At 36.7% G+C, this 12,767-nt stretch overlaps 1 protein-coding gene across 1 annotated transcript in view; it reads left to right on the forward strand.

Moving 5' to 3' along the window:
- Positions 1-2,491: 2,491 nt before the first annotated feature.
- The window catches only part of KCNB2 (potassium voltage-gated channel subfamily B member 2), a 370,558-nt gene continuing 360,282 nt past the window's right edge, over positions 2,492-12,767 (forward strand). The window contains exons 1-2 of the mRNA XM_074355138.1: positions 2,492-2,602; positions 3,808-3,888. The gene's annotated coding sequence lies outside the window, so the exon portion shown is untranslated. The remainder of the gene's footprint in view (positions 2,603-3,807; positions 3,889-12,767) is intronic.

The raw sequence follows: 12,767 nt of genomic DNA on the forward strand, positions 1-12,767 counted from the left end.
CTGAGAAGCTGTCCCAGCCAGAAAGAACCTGACCTCTGAAAGTTACATAGCATCCTGGATGGAATAGAAAAGGGACATTAGGTAAAAACTAAGGAAATCTGAATAAATTGTGGACTTCAGCTAATTAAAAAAAAAAACTATCAGTACATAATATAAAGAGCCAACCAGAATGTCAGATGTGGACTGGAGTATGGCGAACATTTAGCATGTATTAGGTAAGTAAGTGTGGGAATGAATGGGCTTTCCTTACACTTATGCTCCTCACCCACACATACATAGGGAACCAAAATCATATAAACAAAATCACATAAATCATATGAATCATATAAACATACATACAAATATGTACACCCATATATGTCTAAATATGGATATAAATACTAACAAGTGATAGTAGACAGGCAATTAGATACATTTCTGGCTTATTGGTGAGATCTTTTCAAAACTGGAGCCCTTTATTTTCATTCTCCTTCTCTCATTTCAATAGACTATAAAAATTTCATTAGGCCAAGTGATAACCCAGTTGTAAGGCTATTGGCTTCTGCATTTCTGTAAAACTTAGAGATATAGAGAAAACACTAAATCACTGTATTTAGAAGCAACCACTGAGTGTGGCTGCTGATTTCTTCTCCTTGACATCCCTGCCACAAACTACCACATGTTCATTCACGTATTTCACAGGGATGCTAGACACACTGCTTTCCACCACGTCTGACCACATGCAGCTCATTCTCCATCTAACTGGCAGATCGATGCACAGAAACAAACTGCAGCCAACATCAAGGAAGGCTTCACCAGAGCTTCGATTCAGCTGGACTTGAAAGATGAATGGGCATCCAGTGGGGAAGCAATCACAGTCATACTAGATCTTGAGTAAACAGCGACTCTTAACAAGTCATTCTGTGTTTCTACATGAGGACGGGGGAGGAGAAGTCTAGGAACAAGATTATCCTGTCTTTAGCAATAGAGGCAAAATGGTGAAGTTGGTGAGGGTTGTCTTTGATGCTTCCTGCTCTTAGGGGACATGAAGAGTGATTAGGGTCTGGTTTCATTTTTGTTTAACTTTTCTGGAATATTTTCCATAATTCTTTTCTAAAAATGCAAACATCTACATAAAAATTCAGTACTTTTTTCAAGTTTTAAGTCATGCTCCTCTGCTTCATGGTTAAGAAGGGCAGTGATGTTCCAGAAGTGTCCAACCACGTCTCCCTGGTCTCAAGGAAGAAAGAGAAATCCCCGACTCTTCTGTGGAATCCTGAAGACCTGAGCGTCTCCTGAGAGCTTCCTTCCCTAAATTTGCCATCCTTCTCTCTCACACACACCCTTTCTATCTCTTCTAAATGGTATCCCAAACCCTACTCTTCCCTCGCCACCAAGACTCCCCACATTTAGTTTCTGAATGCTTACTTCTTCTTTCATTCTGGAATTATCTCACTCCTTGGGATTGGATCTCTTCATCTTCTAACAAAAGCTACTCTGTCCTCGAGAAAGCCCTCTCCCATCCTTCATTCCAAAGAGATAAAACATACTGTAGAATCATTTTAACTAGAAATAATCGCTCAAATTTGTGACATCATAGAAGAATAATTCAGTGGCAGGAGTGTCCAGGCAAGTAGGAAGAAAGGGTAGCTTTTTGGTGACCTAAAAGGAGAGGTAACCACTTTCCTCAATTTTTTTCCCACGGACAAAGCTGACTTACAATGTATTCCCCACAACATTGCTGTACTGGAGACATTTTTCAAAATTTAATACCAAGAGTACTTGGTATTAAACTTAAAATTTGAAAGAAGCTATACAAGGTGAAAATATATTATGAATAGTTGGGGATGGGGTGGGGGGTAGGGGTAGAGGAGCAATTTCTCCAGCTTTGGCTGATGCTGCCAGAAAGCTGACACCTAATTTGTACACATACAGGAATACTTGGCCTTTATTTAATACACCAGCCAGAGGAAATGACCTACCATTCATGTTTCTCTGACACCCTGAGGTGAAATCTGGGCTGCCACCCAGCAGCCACCTCACACAAAGCAGGGGTGAAGGGTGAGCATCCCAATTTTGCCACGATGGCATCTCTACCACGTGACTTGATAACCTGTGTTTAAAAAAATGTAGTCATGTGTGTCAAATATCCTTCCAAATTAATTTATTGCCAAATCTGTTCAAGGTTAAACTTTTCCCATATAAATAAAAGGCGTATGAAAGTGTTAGTTTTTAACCTTTGAATTACAAGTCACTTCTCGGTCAAGTCTGCCCTTGAGTCCCAATTTGTCCCTTCAGGACCATCCAAAACAAATTTAATGTCTCTTCCATATGATGGCTTTTTAAATATTTAGAAACAACTTTTATGTCCCCAATGTATTAGTTATCTCCCTCAGCAGCAATTGTGCAGAATTTGTTTACTGAAATAAAATGTAACTAAGATAATAGTTTACAATGATTGAAAGGAGGTGTTTTTCATTTCTCTTCTTGTGGAACATTTTCCCTGGCAACCAGTCTTTCAGGATTGCCTCGGAGACGGGGGGTGACAGCGGCCACCTCGGGAAGAGCCCGACAGCTGCAGAGAAAGGAAGCTGGGAGTCCCGGAGAGGAGAACGGGGCTAAGGTGGGTGTGGCTCGCCTGTGACACCTGTGTGTTCTCACCCTACCTTTCTGGGTCAAAGCCCCAGAGTGGAAAGGCATTTTAGGTAGAGGGAAGCCAAAAGCTGAGGGAGGAAATCAGCCTAACTGGCTGGCACAGGAAAGTGGCATCGTGGAGGGAGCTGGGGGAATATTCCAGAGCCACACTCAAATCCTGTGTGGGAGGAAGCAGCCCAGGGCTGCATGTACACCTTCAGGTGGGGAGCCTACCTGGCCAGAGGGCTCACAGCCCGGGAACAGGGAGCCCACGTTTGAGACTGCGGGACAGTTTGGCCAAGCTGAGATCAGTGGTGAGTCATGGCAAAACCTCAGGGGTCTTCAGCCCTTGAGAGCACCACGTTGGGGCCGAGTCATCAGAGTGAGGACCTCAGCTCCTGGCTGAACCCGTGGAACAGAGTCTGAGTTCACAATGTATCCCAAAATTTTGAAGCTGACAAATGCAAAAAGCATTACAAAGTCCAGGAAAATAATAGCATAAAATTACTAATGAATTGCCCTACCCACTTCTACAATATTTTTTCTTCTACATTACTTGGCTGCATACTCAATCACATCTTAATATGATAATTACTTTTTAAAAATCATCTTCTGTAGAGAAAATGGAAAGGTAATAAATTCTTTCCTCTAAAAATTGACTGCAAATTGTTTTTCTTATTAATTGTCTGACATAAAACATATGACTTCATACACATTCTGGTTGTTTGTCATACTGCTATAGGTTTGTGCTGTGAAAATACAAAATTTTCATGAATTCTATTTTATCCAAATCCCCTAAAATTGCATAGTGTCTTTGTAATCATAGTTATACACTGTTTATTTATCTGTGTATATTTATGATAGTTTGCTATTGACAAAAGAGAACTTCTGCTTTGACCAGGTGGCACTGAAAACCAACTCTTCCACTTACAATTCTACATGTCAAAAGATAGAAATCATTTTAATACAGTTATTGACCACTGGGGTTTTCAGTTCTCTGAAATGTCTGTTCATATCCATTGCCTATTTTTCTATTTTTCTTATTCATTTGGATGTATTCTTTATATATTCTTGGTAGTGCTTTCAAAATTTTCTCTAATCTGATGTCAAAGAGATGCACTGCTGTAATTTTTAAGTTAAATTTTTTTTTTCACATTCAGGCCTTTAATCTTTCTGAATTTTGTTTTCTCAAAGGTATGAGTTTATCTTTTTTGCCACAAGAAAGTAACGGTATACCATCACCACGACTGAACAGACCATCCTTTCCTCACTGAGGTAAGGTATTATCTTTATCATAAAATGAGTCTTCATATATATTTAGATCTAGACAACACATGCATTATATCATAAAGTGTTGTATGTAAATTTCTGAAGTAGATGGATAGTAAATGCTAGCAAAACCACAGCCCTAAAGGAGTACATTATTGTGAATGACCGAATTGGCCAGAGAGCTAGGGGACAGCATTTTGAGGTTCAAAACTTTTTAATTGTGTCAGTTTTGAAGGGATATTATTCTATATGAAGTATCCCTATTTTTAATTTATCCTTTGAGTTACAAGTCTGATAATAACTCTTCCTTGTAACGTTTTGTCACTATGGCAGACCAAACTAACAAAGAAAACCTCATTATTATAAATTCATAGAAATAAGGAATGAAATATAAACAAATTTGAAAAAAACACATGACCAAGCTAGAAGGAAAGAGAAGGAAAGTCCCAGTGCTAAAGCAAAAGGGGAAATCAAGAGATGAGCTGTGAACTGACAAGCTGGAGTTGTGGCATCCTAGAGAGATACAGAATCAGAGATAGACTGGAGGATCTAGAGCTGGGGTTTTAATCTCCATGCCAGGGTAGAAGATGTGACTTTAGGGCCCCAGGGTATGTAGCGAGAACTGAGATACCTGCAGAAAACTGAGCTCCGGGAAGGCTGCCTCCTCCAAAAAGCTGAACTGGAAAAACTTCTCTGCCAATACTTCTGCCCAGGGAAGTAATAAGAAACTGGGTGAAGAAGGAATTAAAAAGTCTGAGCCATGTACCTGTGAATCTTACCAAATGCACAATAAGGGAACCATTGCAACAATAAAAAATTAATGTCCAAAACTAGTCCTGATGTGGGGTAACCCCTGGGGCACTGGGCAGAAGCAAATACACAGTCATTATTCAGCAAACTTCAGCCCAAAATACACACGGTTCTCAGAGAAATATGATCCCTGTGGAAAACAAACTCATCTTCCAAAATTACAAGGTGCACTAGGAAGTGATCTGCCTCCTGCAGAGTCAACACAAAGAAGAAAGAGCCACGTTAGACTTTTAGAATATTAGTATACATAAAATCACAAAAGTGGTCATGTCTAGGATGATGGTGACAGATTTTTAAGGCACTTCTTTTTTGTAATGGAAGTACTGTGGATTGAACCCAGGACCTTGTGTGTGCTAGGCATGCACTCTTCCACTGAGCTATATCCACCCACCTCGATGTATTTTTTAAATGGAAACATTATTGCAAAAAAGGGATATTATAAGAAATAAAACATATTTTCTTTAAAAAGAATATATAGAATTTAAAATCTTAATTATTTGATGTTAAAAACTTAGCAAATTGGATTGTAGATGAGACAGTAGAAGAGAGAATTAGTGAACCAGATTTTCTATCCAAAAAAACTTATTTCGCAACACGAGAAAAATAGATTAAACAACTGTTAAAAGACAAGGATGAAAGAGCCAAGAAGGAGAGTGTATAAAGAATGGCAATATTGAAACATAATGACTGATACAATTTCAGAATTTATGTAAGACAGAAATCCTCAGATTAAAGTAAAAACATCTAGTCTAATTAGGATGAAATAAAAAAATTTATTCACACCTGGAAAAATCTTAGTAAACTTGTGAAACATCAGAAACAACCAAAGTATGAAACTTCAAAATATCTAATTTAGTTAGGACGAAGAAAAATAAATTCACACTTGGAAACATCATAGTAAAAGTGTGAAACATCAAAAACAGTAAAAAACACCCAGAGGTGAAAGCTAGATTATCAACCAAGGAACATTTATGCTGGTAGCTCTCTTCTCAATGACAACAATATAGGCTAAAGACAAAAGCGTATTTTCAAACTTCCAAGAGAGAACAGCTGTCATCCTTAACTGTTAAGCATATTTAAACTATCATTTAAGAATTAGATTTCAAAAAATACATTTTTAGGTAAATTAAAAAAAAATACTAATGGATGTAGTTTAGGGATAAGTAAACAGATCCTAGAAGGAGTAGGGTACGTATGAAACAGAGAAATTAAAGGCATTAGGAAACATCTGGAGAAGTCTAAATAAACATCAACTGTAAAAACAAGAGCAAAGACTAATTTGGAGTGAGAGAGTTTAAAAAGACGGTGAAATTAAAATATTTCACAGCCATGACATGGAAGATAGGAAACACGGAAATTCAAGTCCATGTGTTTGCTCTAAGATGCTTCTGTTGTTCAAGATGAAGTCAGACCTTTTAATAATTATTATTAGCTTTTTAGGGTCAAATATGAATGTTAAAAATTTAAGGATAATTACTAAGTAAATAAGAAAAAAATCTGTAACAGTAAACCAGTCGAGGGGTTAAAAAGGTGAGGAATAAAGAAAACTTGATGGATCCAGCAGAAAGGCTGGATTTCCACTCCTAGCTGCATAACCTAGAGAGACTCTGGCACAGGCATGGAAGAAGATAACGACAACAGTATTCACTGCATCATTCATCTCTGTCTGTAGCAGAATAAATAAATTGTGGTAAAGTTATACAATAGAACATTACAGGCAATTAAAATAAATTAACTACATCAACATGGATAATGCTGGAAAGAAATGTTGAATATAAAAAATAAGTAGCAGAATGATAGGTAAAAATGATGCCATTTACTTAAACTTATGTACACAAAAAGAGATCTCAGGTGTTTATGAATGCATTTGATGTCTTCTCTGTAACTCACAGGGACTCGAACAGATATTTATATACCAATGTTCATAGCAGCATTATTCACAATAGCCAAAAAATAGAAACAACCCAAATGTCCATTATCAGATGAATGGATAAACAAAATGTGACAGATACATACAATGGAATATTATTCATCCATTAAGAGAAATGAAATTATGATACATGCTCCAGCATGGATGGACCTTGAAAACAAGTGAAATCAGCCAGACACAGAAGGTCAACCATTATATGATTTCACTAACATGAGATACCTCTAATGGTCAAATTCATAGAGACAGAAAGTAGAAGTAGTTACCAGGGTCCAGGGGTAGAGAATAATTAGTAGTTATCGTTTGAACAGAGTTTCAGCTTGGGATGGTGAAAAAGTTCTGGAGATGGATAATGGTGATGGTTGCACAGCAACTGAATATATCTAGCCACTCAACTGTACACTTAAAAATGGCTAAACCTGTAAAAATTTATGTTATGTATATCTTATCACAATAAAAATTATAGTAATATGAAAATCGAAAACACGAATTCAAAAAGATACATATACCCAATGTTCATAGCAGCATTATTTACAATTGCCAAGATATGGAAGCAACCTAAGTGTCCATGAACAGCTGACTGGATAAAGAAGAGCTGGTGTATATATACAATGAAATATTACTCCATCATAAAAAAGAATGAAATTTTTCCATTTGCAGTAATATGGATGTACTTGAAGGGCATTATGCTAAGTGAAATAAGTCAAAGACAAATATTGTATGACATCACTTACATGTGAAATCTAAAAAATACAACAAACTAGTAAGCATAACAAAAAACAACATAGAGAACAAAATAGTGGTTACCAGTGGGGGGAAGGCATTATAGGGATGAGGATTAAGAGGTGCAAACTATTATGTATCAAATAAGCTACAAAGATACATTGTACAACACGGAATATAGCCAATAATTTATAATAACTATAGATTGAGAATAACCTTTAAAAATTGTGAATCAGTATACTGTACAGCTGTAACATATAATATTGTATATCAACTTCAATAAAAATGAAATGAAAGCTGAAAAAAATTATAACAATATGGAAAAAATAAAGTAAGCTACTAGAATATTTTTTAAGTGATGAATGAAAAGAAAATATTTTGAGTTCTTGAAAGTCTAAAAATCTCTTTAATTTCCCTCAGATTTTATTGACAGTTTAGCCAAGTATAGAATTCTAGGTTGAAAACAGTTCTTATTCAGAAATCTGAATACATTGCCAGTGAGAAGTCCAATGACAGCCTGATCCTTGAAAGCTCTTAGGAATTTAGCATGCGTCCTTAAAGTAAGACCGAAGAATTGAAGACCAAAGAAATTCCAGATGACTTTCTCCCTTATATTTTCAACTACAGATGAACTTCAAATTTAACTTATAGAATCCTGATCTGTTAAGAAATCTGAAGATTGCTTATGCTATTTAAAAATAACTCATTCTTACAACCTTTAGAGCTATGTAACTAATTGGCTATGCCTATCAAATTATCAAGACAGGGTCTTTAATACATATTTGAATAAGGAGTTTGAATCTTATGTGGGTGCTTGTCTCTTTTTATGCTATGTTATAATTCAGAAATAGTGAAGTCTTACCCCCTAATCAAGCACTATTGAACCTAATTAAAAAAATTGCATGAGACTAATCATTATCTGTAAAGACAAAAGCATCAACGGGCTGATTTAATCAAGGGAGGCTGCTCAATATCTTTGGATATAAGAATTTTAATTAAAAGTGGTATGTGTTTCAATTTTTCATTTCCTTACCTTAAATGGGAAGATTGCCAAGCCTGAAGGCATAAATATAAGCCAGAAATCATTAAAATATATAATAAAAGCTAGACTTCCAAGTAAACTTTTTTCATGTCCTTATACTCTGAGTTCATTTTTGGTAAAAAGAAAGCTAGTAGTGTTACCTTAGTTGAGTTATCCTCTAAATAGTATATGTACCAAATCGACATTACAATCCAGACATTATTGGTAAGCTTATTTCTTTCTACAATTCTGCTTCTGTGTTACTTATTGTTACCAAAGAAACATAATCTCCTTTTCTGCAACCAGAAAGTCAATCATGAATGCCCCCAAATGATATTAAGAAGCATAAACAATATTACTGATTATTACTTGTTTCTTAATTCTGTTTACAATTTGTAGGAAATTTCACATGGCTGATTTCTGAATTTGTATTGAATTATCTATTCCCCTTAAAGCCATACAAGATTTGGGGCCTAATTGCCCTGCATCCAACATTCCAGCAGCACAGGCAGCTAGGGTGCTGCTGTCAACTGTTCCCACACCTGAACACAGAAACACAAGGCAGCGTTTCCACACGGGGGCTTCCACACTGTCATTCCCTTGCTGGTCCTTAGGGCTCAGAGCAAAGTGTGTGCTTTTGTTTTGCAACATTTTATTGAATTTTCTGCCTACTGGATTTAGCTTAACTGGATGTAATGTTACTACTTTTTTTCCAGTAGTCGACACTGTCTTATATTTTTAGTAAACAGTTAAAGTACATTATTTTGTTTCATGAAATTTCAGCCTCCTTTTGAAATCTGGCAGCACTGAGATCAGAAAAAAAAGAAAAGGACAAATTACAGGTCAGTGAGCCCGTCTTACGGGGTCATTGCCTTCCGTACTGTTATTTTCTCTGTAGCTGCACCCCACCTCAACATGGGAGTCGGCTCCACCATGATTTCATGTTAAACTCCCATTTCACCATAAACTTAGACAGACCTGCGTCTTAATTTTTGTGTGTGGAGAATTACAAACCTATGGTTTATCTCACCAAATCTAACTCTAATAACACTATACTCTATGAAACAGAACATATATGTCATTCTTAATATCTTACATTCATGTAGTACATAACATCTTATGAATTATACACTATATATTTAATCTCACTTAATCCTCAGAGAAATTCCGTGGGAAGGGAATTATTAGTCCTATTTTACAGAAGAGAAAACAAAGGTTCAGAGAGGTGAAGAGAGTTCCCTAGGGTCACACAGCTATTCATTATCAAAGTCAGGACATTAGCCCAGCCTTCCGAAACCAAGTTCATGCTTTTACAAATATCTTGCACCTACTCTTCTTCCCCTCTGGTTATTTCCCACATACTACAATAGGGGCAAATTAAAAAGAGAGCAACAGTTCACAGTTTGATATTTTTCAGTGTGTCTTATTTCAGGTTAGTGAGAAAAACAGTCCCTGGCCTGCCAATCCTGGTTTTCCTCAGCCTTGCCCCAGACTACATGGTCAGCCCTGTTACTCTCTAATCTCTCGTGTATACTTTTGCTCTAGTGAGACTGAGCAACTTCTTTTCTAAGAAATGTTAAAAATTTAAATTGTTACAAAAAGTTTTGTTATCCATGAATTTTGACCAAGTCCTGGTCAAAATTCTGTGAGTAAGCTACTTTAGAGGGCACACAGGGAAAGGAAGAGTGGCCATTTCTTGAGTGCCTTTTGTGGTTGATATCTTTGCATAGATTAGTTTAATTAGCCTCTAAAATAAGCTTGCAACATAGGTACATCCTTTTCCTTTCTGCAAGCAAGGAACCTGCAGCTTAGAGAAGCTGAGTAACTTGCCCACTCTCATGGCAACGTCTTGAGTTTGTTTTGAACTTCATAGATGATTGTAATTTCAAAGCTAGTAGTTTTTCATTTTTTCTTTACCAAATGTCCCTCAAGTTGCTGATCATCTAATTAGAGAAACAGATGACCTTGCAATGCTCTATAAAAAGCAATGATGAGATCGCATTTAGCATATATATTAGACGTCCAGTATAATATGTGGGAGAAAGGAGTATGTTGATTCTAAAGGCTCAATGCTACTATTTTCTAAGAGAAATAAATAGCAGATAAGGTGTTATCGTTTCAGAGAGAACAAAATCTCTTCCGCCTAAAGTAGTCAATGAGGGTGTCAGGGAGTAAGTGAGGTTATGATTATTATTATTTAGGTGGGACTGTTCAGAGAAGGGAGTATTTCAAGATAAGAACATGGTGCGGTTGAAAGGTGTGGAGTTGGGAAAGGCCGAGTCTCTTTGAGGGCTAGTGTCTACAGGAATATGTGTGGGGAATGAGGCTGCAAACGTGGGCTGGAGTCCAATCACAGAAAGGTTTGAGCCTCAGGCTGAGGGGTTGAGGATTTATTCTGTAGGTAGAAGGGAACCATTTTTAAATCCAGATGTGATGGGATGATAGGAGTGTTTTGGGAAGGTGGTCATGGGGAGAGAATTCATACTGCAGGGAATTGTGGGAATGAGGTAAGGTATGAAGCAGTGTGTGTGTGTGTGTGTGTGTGTGTGTGTGTGTGTGTGCGCATGCACCTGCAAGACTGAGTTAGGAGACATGAAAGAAAAGTCAAGGAGACTTGGTAAGTAGCTGGATGTGGGAAGGAGCAAGCGATGGGTTAAGATGCCTGCCAGTGCTTTGATGCAGGACCGTGAAAAGAAGAGCAGTAACTTAGAAGGCCTGGTGATCAAAGGGTGGAAGTTCTTCAGGTGAATTGATTTGAGGCGATGGCAGAATATCCAAGTGGAAGGCCCCAAAAGACAGTTGGAAGGGTAACATTAATTGCAATTATCGAGGTTTAGAAATTCTGGTTTGGGAGCCATCTGCATATAGATGAAAGTTCTAGAGGCAGTGATGGGCACCAAGAGAGAAAAAGGCAGGAACATCAGAGTGGAGGATGTGGTCAGCACTGATTCTGGCTTTCCTGATTCTATCATTTCCATGCAGCTTTCCAAGGGACAACCCAACTTGTGGGAGAAATCATTACATATTTTTTCAGCTACTAAAACTGTCACTCTAGCTGTGATAGATATAAAATTGTCCATAAAGTGTGATAGGAAGGAAATAGGGAAGGAATATCAAATAAAAACACCAAAAACTTAGCTAAATCTATAACTTTCTAAGGAAAAAAATACAATACTTTGTATAGAAATCATTTACTCTGACTTTGGCAAGTAAATTTTCATTTAGACATAGACTTAACACAATTTTAATTCTCTAAATCATAAATAATTATGGATAAAGGTATAAGTAGTCCAAGTATTTAATAATGTTAATATTTATTATATGATTTAACTATATATTTTCTTTTTTATTGTTTTTAAAAAATGTTTTAATGGAGGTACTGGGGATTGAACCCAGGACCTCGTGCATGCTAAGCATGTACTCTGCCACTGAGCTATATCCTCCCCCTAGAACTGTATAGTTTCAAAATACAATGAGGCCCCAGGACATATTACATAATGTGCCTTATTATTTAAAGGATCGAATAAAGTATCACAATTCTTAGGTGTTGATTACATTAGCAAGCATTATCAGGATAAAATGTTCTAAAACACATATTTTTTTCTTAAGAGAATAAGAAAATTAGCTCTTTATCATGAACAACTTACATTCAAGTCTAAGTATCATTTTGCTTTGCTTTGTTTTGTTTTAAAGTGGTGCTTACTATAAGCACTTTGAGAACAGTATTTTATAATAACTTTTCGTATCTTATAAAATGGATGTTTTAAGAATAGAAGTTTTGGTTATCTTTAATCTCACTCCACTGTTGTATTTAGTTCGTGACACTGAACACAATCTCAGCGTTACTTCTATTCATACTGAGGGATCATTCTTCAGACATAGGGTTTCTAAATCTTTGTTTTGTCACCAGTCGCTCTGGTAGTACAAATGTAATATTCCTTTGCCCTATTTTCTTCTTTAATCATTTATGTTAGTCTTTTCCAAATTCCCTCTAATCTGGCCACATTCTTTTGGTAATAAAGTATATAAAATCGATTGTAATTTTCCGGGTCAAGTCATAACAGAGTCATTTAAATGTCAACAGTCCCATTTTTCAAATGGGGATGTCCAAGTATTTTACAGCTCTGCACACCGAACAGGAATATTGTCTATGGGCACTCAAATGTCATGCTTCACGGAGTACACTGGAGAGTTTGTAAAGAGATAAGCAAGTGCTCCGTCCCTCCTCAGCATTCACTATTTAACGAACTCAATTTATCCAGTCTGCTTTTTTGTTAACTTTTTTTTTTTGCATTAGTTTTCAGTTCTACAACTATTGGGTAATTGCCATAGGCGATACAGAAAATTACATAAACCAATAACCTGGCACTGTATTGAAATTCTCTTCCTGGTAACTCTCTTGAG

Source organism: Camelus bactrianus, chromosome 29 (genome assembly GCF_048773025.1).
Source record: "Camelus bactrianus isolate YW-2024 breed Bactrian camel chromosome 29, ASM4877302v1, whole genome shotgun sequence".
NCBI lineage: Eukaryota > Metazoa > Chordata > Mammalia > Artiodactyla > Camelidae > Camelus > Camelus bactrianus.